Source organism: Crocodylus siamensis, chromosome 1 (assembly GCF_052110815.1).
Source record: "Crocodylus siamensis isolate JL-2025a chromosome 1, ASM5211081v1, whole genome shotgun sequence".
Classification (NCBI taxonomy): domain Eukaryota; kingdom Metazoa; phylum Chordata; order Crocodylia; family Crocodylidae; genus Crocodylus; species Crocodylus siamensis.
The window spans coordinates 201,406,710-201,419,152 of record NC_143395.1 but is presented as its reverse complement, the minus strand read 5'-3'; positions in this window follow the sequence as shown (position 1 = coordinate 201,419,152).

Genomic DNA, 12,443 nt, shown 5'->3' with positions numbered 1-12,443 from the left:
CTGGGGAATAAAATATGAGTCACCACGTCTGCATGGCAAACTTACTGTTGTTGAGAATAGTGCCTTCAAACACATTGCCGCCCCATGCAGGGTGTCTCCTAAACATGAAGCAGTGTAGCCTGCTCTGTGTCCTGCAGGCTAATTAGCTTAGGGGCAAGCTAATTGGCCCTGTCACTTAGCAGTGCTAATTACTCATTTAATGGTACCAAATGGATGTCGCTTACATTGTTTCTGGTTTCCAAGGCATCTCCCTGGGGCAGTGAAGTGCATTTGAGTTTACCAGTGCTGAGCACAGTGAGCTTGGTAGCAATGTTTGCATCTTTCTGCTGAAATCCTGGAAGGGTTTTATACAAACAAGGCAGTCGAAGCAGCCAATACTCATAGATCCATGTTGTGATGCAGTGCCTTGCTCTTTGCAGCAAGCTCCCACTAGCAAAGACCCATGCCTCTGGTACTGACATATGTAAAAAGCTTAGGTTCTCAACCAGAGTGAGTTAAAAGGACCAGCATACCAGTGCTTTCTAGTTTTACATGGAAGAGAGGGCATTTCTTCCCCATTTCTCTAACTCACCTGGCCTCATTGCAGTCAACAGGAGTTTTGCCATTAGGTTTAATGGGCCAAGATTTTACCTTGCGATGCTTCAGGCTGCTTCAGTTTTTCTGTTTAGCCAAGTAGTTGTCCAAGAACTTGACAGAGGCACTTAGGCCAATCAGTACAGCATATTAGTACCATCTAGTGGATGCCAAGGTAACAGTCCATTTAAATACTATTGAACTGGGTCTTGAATAAATAGGCTTTTTGTTTCTGAGATTTGCCTGCTCTGTTCACAGTTGATGTCAGAACAGCATTTATGTATAAAAGTTATCCATTCACTAGGGCCTACCTGGCTAGCAAAAAGGAACAGGTGACAGCAGCACAGTTGGCATATCTATGCTAGCTTTCATGGAGGCAGGAGGAGTAGCAGTTCCAGCAAAGACAAGCCAGTATGAATTTCACTACACACTAGCAACCAGAATACACACTCAGCAGCCCTAGATAACCTGCACTCAAGCGTCAAGGATACTGACACTTTATAGAGTGGTTACACCCTAAGCCAGTGGTCTCTAAACCATGGCTTGCAGGTGGTATAGTTTGTTTGCAGGCTCCAGCATAGCTTGCAGTAACTGGAAATTTTGCTTCCCACAGATGCATGCTTTTCAAGGTGACGGAGAAGAAAACACACTAAATTAATGTGGAAGCGTTATCACATGCTAAGTATGCCAACCTCCCAGGAGTTCACAAAGTGAAAATGCTGATGTTATTTTTCCACAATAAACTTGTGCTGCAGACTATAAATAAGCTGCTTGAGGCAAAATTCCTGGTTAGGAACTTGTCACTGCCATGAATGACACAACATACATTACCAAAGGACCACTCAGCATCACTTCTGCTGTCAGTGGGCCTTACCCAAAACACTAGGGAGTAACTTTAGAGAGCAGCTTGACTTTTATAAGCCATCTGGAAAAGGTGAATGCCAGGATTGGCTTTGTCTAAAAACCCACAGGCAGGTGCTGATATCTCCACAGTTTGAACAGTAACCTTAGCATAGATATGCTGAAAGCTGCACATTGGCATGGGCAGGCAGCTCAGAAATCATATCTGTGGATGTGCAGCTTGATGCCACCATGAAAATTGTAATTAGACCATTAGAGTTACCATTTGTTCAATGGTAGTCTGTTTTGGCACATGTATCGCCACTGAAAATCCATACACACATACACCCAGCTCATAAGTACCATTAAAACATGGCCCATCTGAATTTACAACCTCACAAGAGCCTTCTGAATCTTTCAAGGATGCTCTTAGCCATCTCATAAGTAGTTCTCTTTTCCATGTAAAGCTAGAAAGCACTGGTGTGCTGGTCCTTTTAACTCACTCTGGATGAGAATCTAACCTTTTTACTTATGTCAGTTCCAGAGGCATGGGTCTCTACTAGTTGGAGCTTGCTGCAAACAGCTGTTCTCATAAGCTAAAAGTCTTAGAGCATCTTTACTTAACCCTGAGATGCACCTAAAAGATTTTTAGAATAACCCTTTTGCTGACCCTCCCCTGATAGGAACTTCCACACTAGCTTACCGAGAAAACAGAAACATTTCAGAGCACTGCATGACAGGCACACTCAGAGGAACATAAGAAAGTAGGGCTGAAAGGGACCTCATGATGTCATCTACTTCAGCCAACTGCTGAAGACAGGATCATCCCTAACTAAACCATCCCAGTCCAGTGTCTGTCTAACCTGCTCATGGAAATTTCCAGGGATGGAGATTCAACAACCACTCTAAGTAGTCTGTTTCAATGCTTAACCACCTTCATAGTGAGAAAACTCTTCCTAATCTCCAACCTAAACTTATTTTGCTTCAGTTTAAAGCCATTGCTCCTAGTTTTGTCTCCTATGGCCAACAAGAATAGTTTATCTCCATCCTCTTCATAATTACTTTTCAGCTGTTTAAAGGCTATTTTCAAATCTGCGCCCCCCAGTCTCTTCTTCTAAATAAGCCTAGTTTTTTCCCCTCTTTTCCTCATATGTCAAGTTTTCCAGGCCCCTGATCAATTGTGTTGCTCTCCACTAGACTCTTTCTAATCTGTCCACATCTTTGTTGAAGTGTGCAGCACAAGACTGGGCACAGATCTGGTCTCTTACACCTCTGGAGAATACAAGATAACGTACAACATGACTGGACACCAGCAGCAAATTATGCAAGTCAGTGCTTGAAAAACACTACAGACTTTCTACGAAAACTTAAAAACATGGACCACCTTCCCAGCACCACCCCCATAACCATCATGGATGTTACCACCTTATATACCAACATCCCACACTAGGATGGCATCCAGGCCTGCTGTACATACTTACAAGAGCAAGATGACAACTCAGAATACAGACCCAAAGATATTACTGACCTTATACACTTCATCTTCACACACAACAATTTCACTTTTAATAACCAACACTTCCTCCAGACCATGGGCAAAGCTATGGGCTCCAAAATTGCCCCACAGTATGCCAACCTTTTTATGAGCCACCTGGAAGAAGAATTCCTCAAGGGCTATACCATCAAACCATTGCTATACTTAAGATATATCAATGACATCTTCATCATTTGGACTGAAAACCTGCAATCTCTGACTGAGTTTCTTCAGAAATTCAACAATCATCCCCACTCCATCTGCCTATCTTGTGAATACTCCAGCACTAACATCTCCTTTTTAGACACAATGATCAGTATCCAGAATGATAAAATACAGACCACGTTATACAAGAAACCCACAGACCAACATACATATCTGCACAGAACCAGCAATCACCCTAAACACACCAAGAAAGCTGTGATATACAGCCAAGCCCTCAGATACCACCGAATTTGCACTGAGGAGAACACCTGGAATTGCCACCTCACTAATCTTAAAAAGGCTTTCCCTCAACAAGGGAACTCATCCAAAGAGATAGATTGCATGTTTGAAAGAGTCACCTGGATACCATGAGAAGCATTGCTGCAGTACAGAAGGAAAGCCTCAACGAATCACAGACTGCTGGTTATGGCATATCACCTCTCCTTTGAACCTATACAAAAAATTCTTAAACAACTGCAACCCATACTAGAAGGAGACCCAGCTCTTAAAGAGATCTTCCCAGAACCACCCATCTTAGCCTTCAAACAAACACCAAACCTTGCTAACCTTATCATAGATTTCATAGATTTCAGAGACATTAGGGCTGAAAGGGACCTTGGAAGATCATTGAGTCCAGCCTCCTCCCCCAGAGGCAGGAAGTCTTCTGGGGTCAAAGGATCCCAGCAAGATAAACGTCCAAATGTCTCTTAAAGGAGTCCAGAGGAGGTGCTTGCACCACCACCTGGCAGCAGTCTGTTCCAGGCACTGGGGGCTTGGACAATAAAGAAGTTTTTCCTTACATCCAGCCTGAAACAGCCTCGAAGGAGTTTGTGACCATTTGACCTTGTCATCCATTGGGGCACTCTGGTGAACAGGAGTTACCCCAGATCCTGATGCACACCCCTTACATACTTACAGGCAGCCACCAGGTCTGCCCTAAGCCTGCACTTTTCCAGGCTGAAGAGCCCCATGGCTCTCACCCTCTCATCATAGGGCCTGTTTTCCTGCCCTCTGATCATTCCTGTGGCTTGCCTCTGGACTCTCTCAAGTTTCTCCACATCCTTTTTAAATTGTGGAGCCCAGAATTGGATGCAGTACTCCAGCTGCAGCCTCACGAAGGCCGAGTACAAGGGGAGGATGACATCCTGGGATTTGCTTGAGAAGCATCTATGGATGCAAGGCAGAGTTTTGCTTGCTTTACCAGCTGCGACATCGCATTGGTGGCTCATATCTTGTGGTCAGTCATGACCCCCAAGTCCCTTTCAGCCATCGTGCTAGCAAGTGTAGCACTGCCAAGCCTGTAAGTGTTTTTTTCCCCAGGGTGGAGTACCTTGCATTTTTCAGTGTTGAATGTCATCAGGTTTTCTTCCGCCCATTTTCTGAGCCTGTCTAGGTCGGCCTGGATTACCAGCCTATCCTCAGGTGTGGATGCTTTACCCCAAAGTTTGGTGTCATTGGTAAACTTGGTCAGTCTGCATCTGATACTAATGTCTACATCATTAATAAAGATGTTAAAAAGTACAGGTCCAAGGACCCCTGGGGGTCCACAGACTGTGTCTAAGGGGTCTGCAAAAGATTATTATGATCAATCAAAAGTATGCAAATGCCCACACTTACAATTCAAAGGGGTCCACCCCTCCATCTGAAATTTCCAAAGGGGTGACCTCCATTCAGAAATTTTTGGGGATCTAAAAGACAGCGGGGAAGGGGCTTCAGCTGTGTTGCCACAACAAGGATTGGGTCCCTCATGGCTCCCCCACCATCTGCCCCTGGCACGCCAACATTTTACAAGTCAAGGGTGCAGGTTTTTGGCACTCTGCCCAAAAACATTGGTAATCCCTAGGTTAGATGATAGTTTGTATGGAATGGTTGGATAGGGATAATCCTGGGGTTGGACTAGATGCTCTCTGGACGTCCCTTCCAGCCCCACTTCTCTATAGGTGCCGACAGAAATGAACTTTTTTGCACGATCTGGGTCTTAAAAGCGCTGTACAGCCAAGTCCTAACATGAACATGGCTGCAGGGTGCTTCTAAAATGGCTAATCATGTAAAAATCTAACTCTAATCAGGTAACAGATTACAGTGCTTTACTTTAGAGCACCTTCATAGATTTCATAGATTTCATAGACATTAGGGCTGGAAGGGACCTTGGGAGATCATTGAGTCCAGCCCCCTGCCCAAACGGCAGGAAGTCAGCTGGGGTCAGAGGATCCCAGCAAGATAAGAATCCAATTTACTCTTGAAGGTGTTCAATGTAGGTGCTTGACCCACCTCTGCTGGCAGACTGTTCCAGACCTTGGGGGCTCGGACAGTAAAGAAATTCTTCCTTATGTCCAGCCTGAAACGGTCTTGCAGGAGTTTGTGACCGTTTGACCTCGTCATCACTTGGGGTGCTCTGGTGAACAGATGTTCCCCCAGATCCTGGTGGTCACCCTTGATAAACTTATAGGTGGCTATCAGATCACCCCTGAGCCTACACTTTTCCAGGCTAAAGAGTCCCATGGCTCTCAGCCTGTCATCGTAAGATCTGTTTTCACCTCTGATCATGCGCATGGCTCTCCTCTGGACTCTCTCAAGCTTCTCCACATCCTTTTTGAATTGTGGAGCCCAAAACTGGGTGCAGTACTCCAGCTGCGGCCTCACCAAGGCCGAGTACAAGGGGAGAATGACGTCCCGGGATTTGCTCGAGAAGCATCTATGGATGCAAGCCAGCGTTTTGGTCGCTTTACTAGCCGCAGCATCGCATTGCAGGCTCATGTTCATCTTGTGGTCAATGATGACCCCCAAGTCTCTTTCTTCTGTAGTGCTATCCAACGTAGCACTGCCGAGCCTATAAGGGTGCTGCAGGTTTTTCCTCCCAAGGTGGAGAACCTTGCGTTTTTCGGTGTTAAACACCATGAGGTTCTCGTCTGCCCATTTGCTGAGCTTGTCCAGGTCAGCCTGGATCACCCGCCTATCTTCTGGTGTGGATGCTTTTCCCCAAAATTTGGTGTCATCAGCGAACTTGGCCAGTCCACTCCTGACTCCAGTGTCCACATCGTTAATGAAGATGTTGAACAGTATGGGTCCAAGGACAGAACCTTGAGGGACCCCACCGGTCACAAGGCACCACGATGAGTGACTGCCATCAATCACAACCCTCTGGGTCCGACCACGAAGCCAATTTCCCAGCCAGCGGATCGTGGTGGAGCCAAGGCTACAACTGGCCAGTTTGGCCAAGAGGTGATCATGGGATACCAAATCAAAAGCTTTTTTGAAGTCAAGATATATGACATCAATCTCTTCTCCCTCGTCCAGGTGATAGGTCACCTGGTCATAGAAGGAAATGAGATTGGTCAAACAAGACCTACCCGCAACAAACCCATGCTGGCTGTCCCTTAGAATGTTAGCCTGGGCCAGTCCCTCAAGGATGGCCTCCTTAATAAACTTTTCTAAGATCTTCCCCAGGATAGAAGTCCGGCTAATGGGCCTGTAGTTAGCCGGATCCACTCTCCTCCCTTTCTTGAAGATGGGCACCACATTGGCCTTCTTCCAGTCTTCGGGCACTACACCAGAGTGCCAGGAGTTTTCAGAGATCCGTGCCAGGGGCTGGGCTATGACGCTCGCCAGCTCCTTGAGTACCCTGGGGTGCAGATTGTCAGGGCCAGCTGACTTGAAGGTATCCAGCTTTTTAAGGTGTTCCTTCACAAGGTCAGCATTTATGGTGGGTAGGGGATCCCCACCACCTGGATCTCCCTGTCCCACAGCAGGCATGGGTGTCCCATGGGACTGATGAAAGACTGACGCAAAGTACCTATATAATAGGTTGGCTTTTTCCTGGGCGTCAGTTGTCAGTTGCCCCATCTGGTTTAGCAGGGGTCCAACGTTGCCCTTGCTTTTCCTCCGGCTCCCCACATATCTGAAAAAGGACTTTTTGTTGTCCTTGATGCCTGAAGCTAGTTGGAATTCAGTTGCAGCCTTGGGTTTCCTGGTTTGCTCCCTGCAGGACCGGACCAGTGCAGAATAATCCTCCCTGGAGGTGAGTCCCGTCCTCCATCCTTTGTAGGGTTTCCTTTTTAGCTGCAGGAGGTCCACTAGGTCCCTGGAGAGCCAGGAGGGCTGCTGTGCCTTCTTGCTGCCTTTCCTCCGTGTTGGAATAGATTTAGGTTGTGCATTGAGGATCGCTTCCTTGAGAAGCAACCACTCTTCTTGAACTCCCATCTCCCTGGGGTCACGGCCCCCGAGGGCCTGACCGACAAGCCTCTTGAGCTTGTCAAAGTCGGCTTTTCTGAAGTCAAGGACTTCTGTGTTGCTGACTGACCTGCCAGCTTTACGGTGGATGGTGAAGGTGATCAGCTCGTGGTCGCTGTCACCCAGCTTCCCATCGATCACTAGGTCGCCGATTAGGTTGTCCCCCGTAGGCAGTACCAGGTCGAGCAGCGCTTTGCCTCTCGTTGGCCCATAGACTTCTTGATTCAGGTAGAGGTCATCCACGCACGAGAGAAAGCTTTTCAACCGCTCGGATTTTGCTGAGTGATCTTCCCACAAGATGTCCGGGTAATTGAAGTCACCCATGACAACCAAGGTCCTGGAGCAAGCGGCCTCAGTCAGTTCCCAGGTGAACTCCTGGTCAAGCTCAGGACTTTGAGTGGGAGGTCTGTAGTAGATTCCCACCGTTGTGTCCCCTGCGCTGTATTTCTCACGAATTTTTACCCAGAGGGTCTCTAGCTGTCCATGCTGGTCGCCAACATCAGCTTGCAGGGACATGTAGCTTTCCTTCACATAGAGAGCTACACCCCTGCCCCTTTTGTCAACACGATCCCTCCTGTACAGGGTATAGCCCTCTATACCCATGGTCCAGTCATGGGTGGAGTCCCACCAGGTCTCCGTTATCCCAATGACGTCATAATTCTTTGCACTGAGCAGGAGGATGAGCTCCTCCTGCTTGTTGCCCAGGCTCCTGGCATTAGTGTACAGGCAGGCAAGTGTGCCCTTGGGGGCTCTTGCCTTGCCCACAGATTGTGCCAGGGCTGGGGCAGGGGTGGGCTCCCTTAAGTGCCCCCTTAAGTGCCTTGGTCCGCTGGCTTTGCAAGGGCCGTTCAGCGGGCCAGCAGTGGCAGTAGTCCCCCCATCCCCCAGCAGGCTTAGTTTAAAGCCCGGTGGAGCAGGTCAGCCAGCCTGGTTGAGAAGAGCCTCCTCCCCAGGGGAGAGAGGTGGAGGCCATCTCTTCCCAGCAGCTCGCTGCCTCTCTTGCCAAAGAGTGGGCTGTGGTCATGGAAGCCAAAGCCTTCCCGATAACACCAGCGCCACAGTCTTTGGTTCACTGAGTGGATCCTCCTCTCCCTCCTCAGCCCATAGCCCGAGACCTTAGTGAACTTGTATATAGTTCTCTGTGAGGGTTAGCTGCAGTGCTCCCTGTTTAGGTGACAGGCGGCGGGGGAGGGGCAGGTGGGAGTGCTAGTGTCCCCCCTCTTGCAAGCACCAGCCGGGGAGTGGGAGCACCAGGTGAAGCATCGGTGACACTTCTGGGAGCACCACTTGCGCTTCCCCGGCAATGTGATTGGCTATAGAGGAATCCCTGCCCCTGTCGCTGACTGGCTGCTGTGGGGGGGGCACATGCACCCCGCGACTCAGGTGGCACCAGTCGCCCATGTTTAGCTGTCATGCCCCTGGTCTGCCAAAGGGAGGAGGCAGAGAGTCTCCTCCCTGTCTGGCCATGAGGGGAGGGAGCGACCTCATGTGCTTTCCCACCCTCTGGGAAACAGCTGGAGCTCTGAGCCAGCAGACATTCCCTGTTGGGTGGGGCAGGGCTCAGGGAGTGTGCCCCCTCCTTTCCAGTACTATGGGGCACCAGGGATATTTTTCCGATCTGCGGAGGGGGCAACTAGCCCCCACCCCATCATTGATTGCTGCCCAGCTGCACCCCAACACTGTCCAGAGATGCTGTAACAGCAGTTGGTGGCTTGGGGTTTCAGATGCCAGCCCCCATGCCACACAAGCCGTGGGGAAGTGCCAGACCTAGGCTGGGGGGCTCAGAACCCATACTCCAACCGACCTGTTGCTTCTTGACAGCAGCTGGCCCAGCCAGGCACTGAAACTAATAAGAAGTAGCAGGGAGGTGGGCAGGAGGGGGCAGAGTTGGGGGATGGTGAGCCCTACTCCTGTGCAGGCCAGGCTCGACTAGCCCTGCTGGCATCCTGGGGAGGATGGAGTGCCGGGAAATTGGTAAGGAGCACTGGGGACCCTCTCCCTAAACAGGTTGTGGGGAGATAGCCAGAGTTGCCCTGCCCTGATGTGCTGTGGGTTGTGGGGCTCTGGGCAGATTATCTGCCCCCAGAGCTGGTGCCAGTAGGAACTGGGGATACTGTCCCTGAAGGGTGGGACCTGGCCAGGGCCCCCATAAGCCCCAGTTGCTGGCTCCATTGCCCCGCCTGCCCACCTGCACAGAGGCAGGCAGGCAGCCAGTCAGTCAGTGGAGGAAGGGGTGGCTTCTGCACACCCAGAGTTAGTGCCAGTAGGCACTGGGCACCCTCTATCTAAGAAGAATGGACCTGGCTAGGACCCTCCCACCCGCACAATTATGGTGCCATAGAAGATTTGGTGGTGGGGCCCCTTTGGATGAGGAGGACTTGATGGGACACCCAGAGTGTCAGCAGATGCCCAGGAAGGAGTTTTAGGGGACACAGTGGAAGAGCACAGATGCTGGTGCCAGCCTCTGAGGAGACAAGCACATTGCTGCTGGTCCCTGCTTCATCTCAGGATGTGGGAGTAGAGATCCAGCAGCAGCTGGAAATCTGCTCTCGGGACATTTTCTTGCCCTTGAGTGAGACCACATCGAGATGCAGGACCTGGCTTCCTGAGAGATGCCCTCCACCACATGGGAGCATCCCCCATCTCTGACCTTTCCACATCAGACTGTGGCCAAGCATATGGACCCTAGTGCAATGTTTCTCACAGGGGTCATGGACTGAGTGACCCACCACCAACCTTCCCCACCATTCTCCTGGTGACTCAGACCCAGAAGAAGGACACCTGTCAGCCCTGGAGACCATGGCTGGCCACAGCTCCACATAATCAGGAGGACCCAGGGCACAGGGTAGTACATGCACTGGCCCAGGGGACAAGGGGAGGGATCAGGAGGAAAAGATTAGCAGTGGCAGCTGCAGCCAAGTCTGATCAAGCCCATGGTCACACCAGAATCTCATCTGGTTGGGGTGTAGGGTGAATTGCTCCCTGTGCGAATTGCTCCCTCTGCCCATGCACTATAAGGCAGGCCAGACACCAAAGTGAAGTAAAGGTTCAGCATTGATCAGAGACTGATCACCTCCCTCCTTCAATCTCCCTCCAAATCCCTCAGCACAGCAAAGGGGCCAGTAGCCAGCCCTCAGCCAGGATAGGCAATTAACAGCACCTCCCACTCAGTGGGAACAGAAACATGCCTAATTGTTGATACAATGCCTGCTAGTTCTCATGTTCATTGTGAGTTTACATTGTGAGGAGCCAGCAGTGGCGTATTGTGGGACTCCAGCACCTGGGAGCCAATGCTTGCATTTGCGCCCCCTGTCCACGGCCGGTCACTGAGCAGGGGAGGAGGAAGGGGCATCCCCCAGTGACCGATTGACGAGCCCAGAAACACAGGAGGCAAAACCGGAAGTGCCACCAAGGGCCCAAGTACACCTTGGAGGGCCCGGCCAGCACCCACCCCAGGCCAGCACCCCAGGGCATGGCCCACTCCCCTGCCCATCAGTATGCCACTGGGAGCCAGGACAGAACCAGTAGCACCAGCCAGCACTGGATAAGGCATTCAAGGCATTTATTGAGCACTGCAGGCAATTTCTAAAATGTTTGCAGACAGCAGATAACTGACAGCCTCCCCACAGTAAGAAAGACCACATCCCCTTTGCTCTAAAGCAGGGGTGGGCAATTATTTTGGCTGGCAGGCCGTTTAATGAGTATTGGTGAGCTGTTGAGCGCTGCAAGGGTAGCCCCGTCCCTTGATAGGTGCCCTGCCCCCAGTTGCCATCTTGGGACCAGAAGTCCCACCCCCTTTACCACCAGGAGTCCCTCCTCTTGTCCCGAAAGTAATCCTTTTGAGGAGGGGCTGCCATTTAAAACAGCAAAACCCAAATCATATACAAAAAGCCAAAAACCTACTATAACATATTTTAATTCTATTACAAAAAATATTTTTGTCATGATTTGTGCTTGTGTAGTATATAGAGAGGTGATTGCATAATGCTCAAAAATAACGCTTTTCTCTTGTATATTGTATGTGGTGTGTGTGTGGGGTGTGGCTGGGCGGTTGTGTGTATGGTGGAGTGTAGGGTGTGGGGGCAGTTTGTGAGGCGGTTTGGCTGTATGGGGTGGAGCATAGGGGGTGTGTGTGTATATCTGGGGTTGTGAGGGAAGGGGTGTGGGTGTGTGGGGTTTGTGGGGTGTGAGGGAGAGTGGCAGGGTGCATGGACCTCCCCACACTCCCTCCCATGGTGCACAGCCCTTGCTGCTGCTCGTAGCAGCAGCAGCAGCAGAAGCAGGAGGTTGTGGGCCCTCAGGGCACTTGTGGCCCGTGCAGGCACTTCTGCCCAGTGGTGTGCAGCTCTAGCCTGAGCTGCACATGGTGGCAAGGAGCTCAGCCAGGCTGGCCTGCCTCGGTCGTGCAGGGCTCCCCACACCACAGATGCAGCTCCCACCAGCCCCATGCTCCCTGACCTGCCCAGCTGCAGCTCCTCCCACCCACTGCTTCCCTGCATGCTGCCTGGAGTGAGCGCTGCAGCAGGGAGACGAGGAGGAGCCGCTGGATGCCAGGGAAGCTGAGCAGGTCCCATGGTAGCTAGAGCAAAGATAGCAGCAGCCCTGCCCAGAAGCTGCATGCTGGCTGGACTAGGCCCTTCTGCCCATGAGGGTGGGGGTGAGGCATGTGGCCTTGGCGTGGGTCAATTAATTGGTGGGCCCCTGTGGGCCAGATTAAATTGCTTTGTGGCTGGTTTTGGCCCATGGGCAATATTTTGCCTGCTCCTGATTTAAAGCCTGCCAATGGTTCTCCCTTTCTGCATGGGAAATTTGAAATCTGACCCTCAGCTCCCATGGGGACACCACCCCCATATACCAACCACAGCCCCATCCCAGCCCAGGAGAAAACCCCTCCTCCTACTCCAAACTTCTGAAAGGAAGTGACCTCACTCCCTCCTCACTTGCTCCCAAAGTAGAGAATTTTTGCTGGAAAGACAAGGGCTTCAAAGGCTCAGTGGGTGCATGGCAGGACTCTTGACAGGATCCTGGGAATTGCCCATCTGGACAGGTCAGAGGCTGAGCA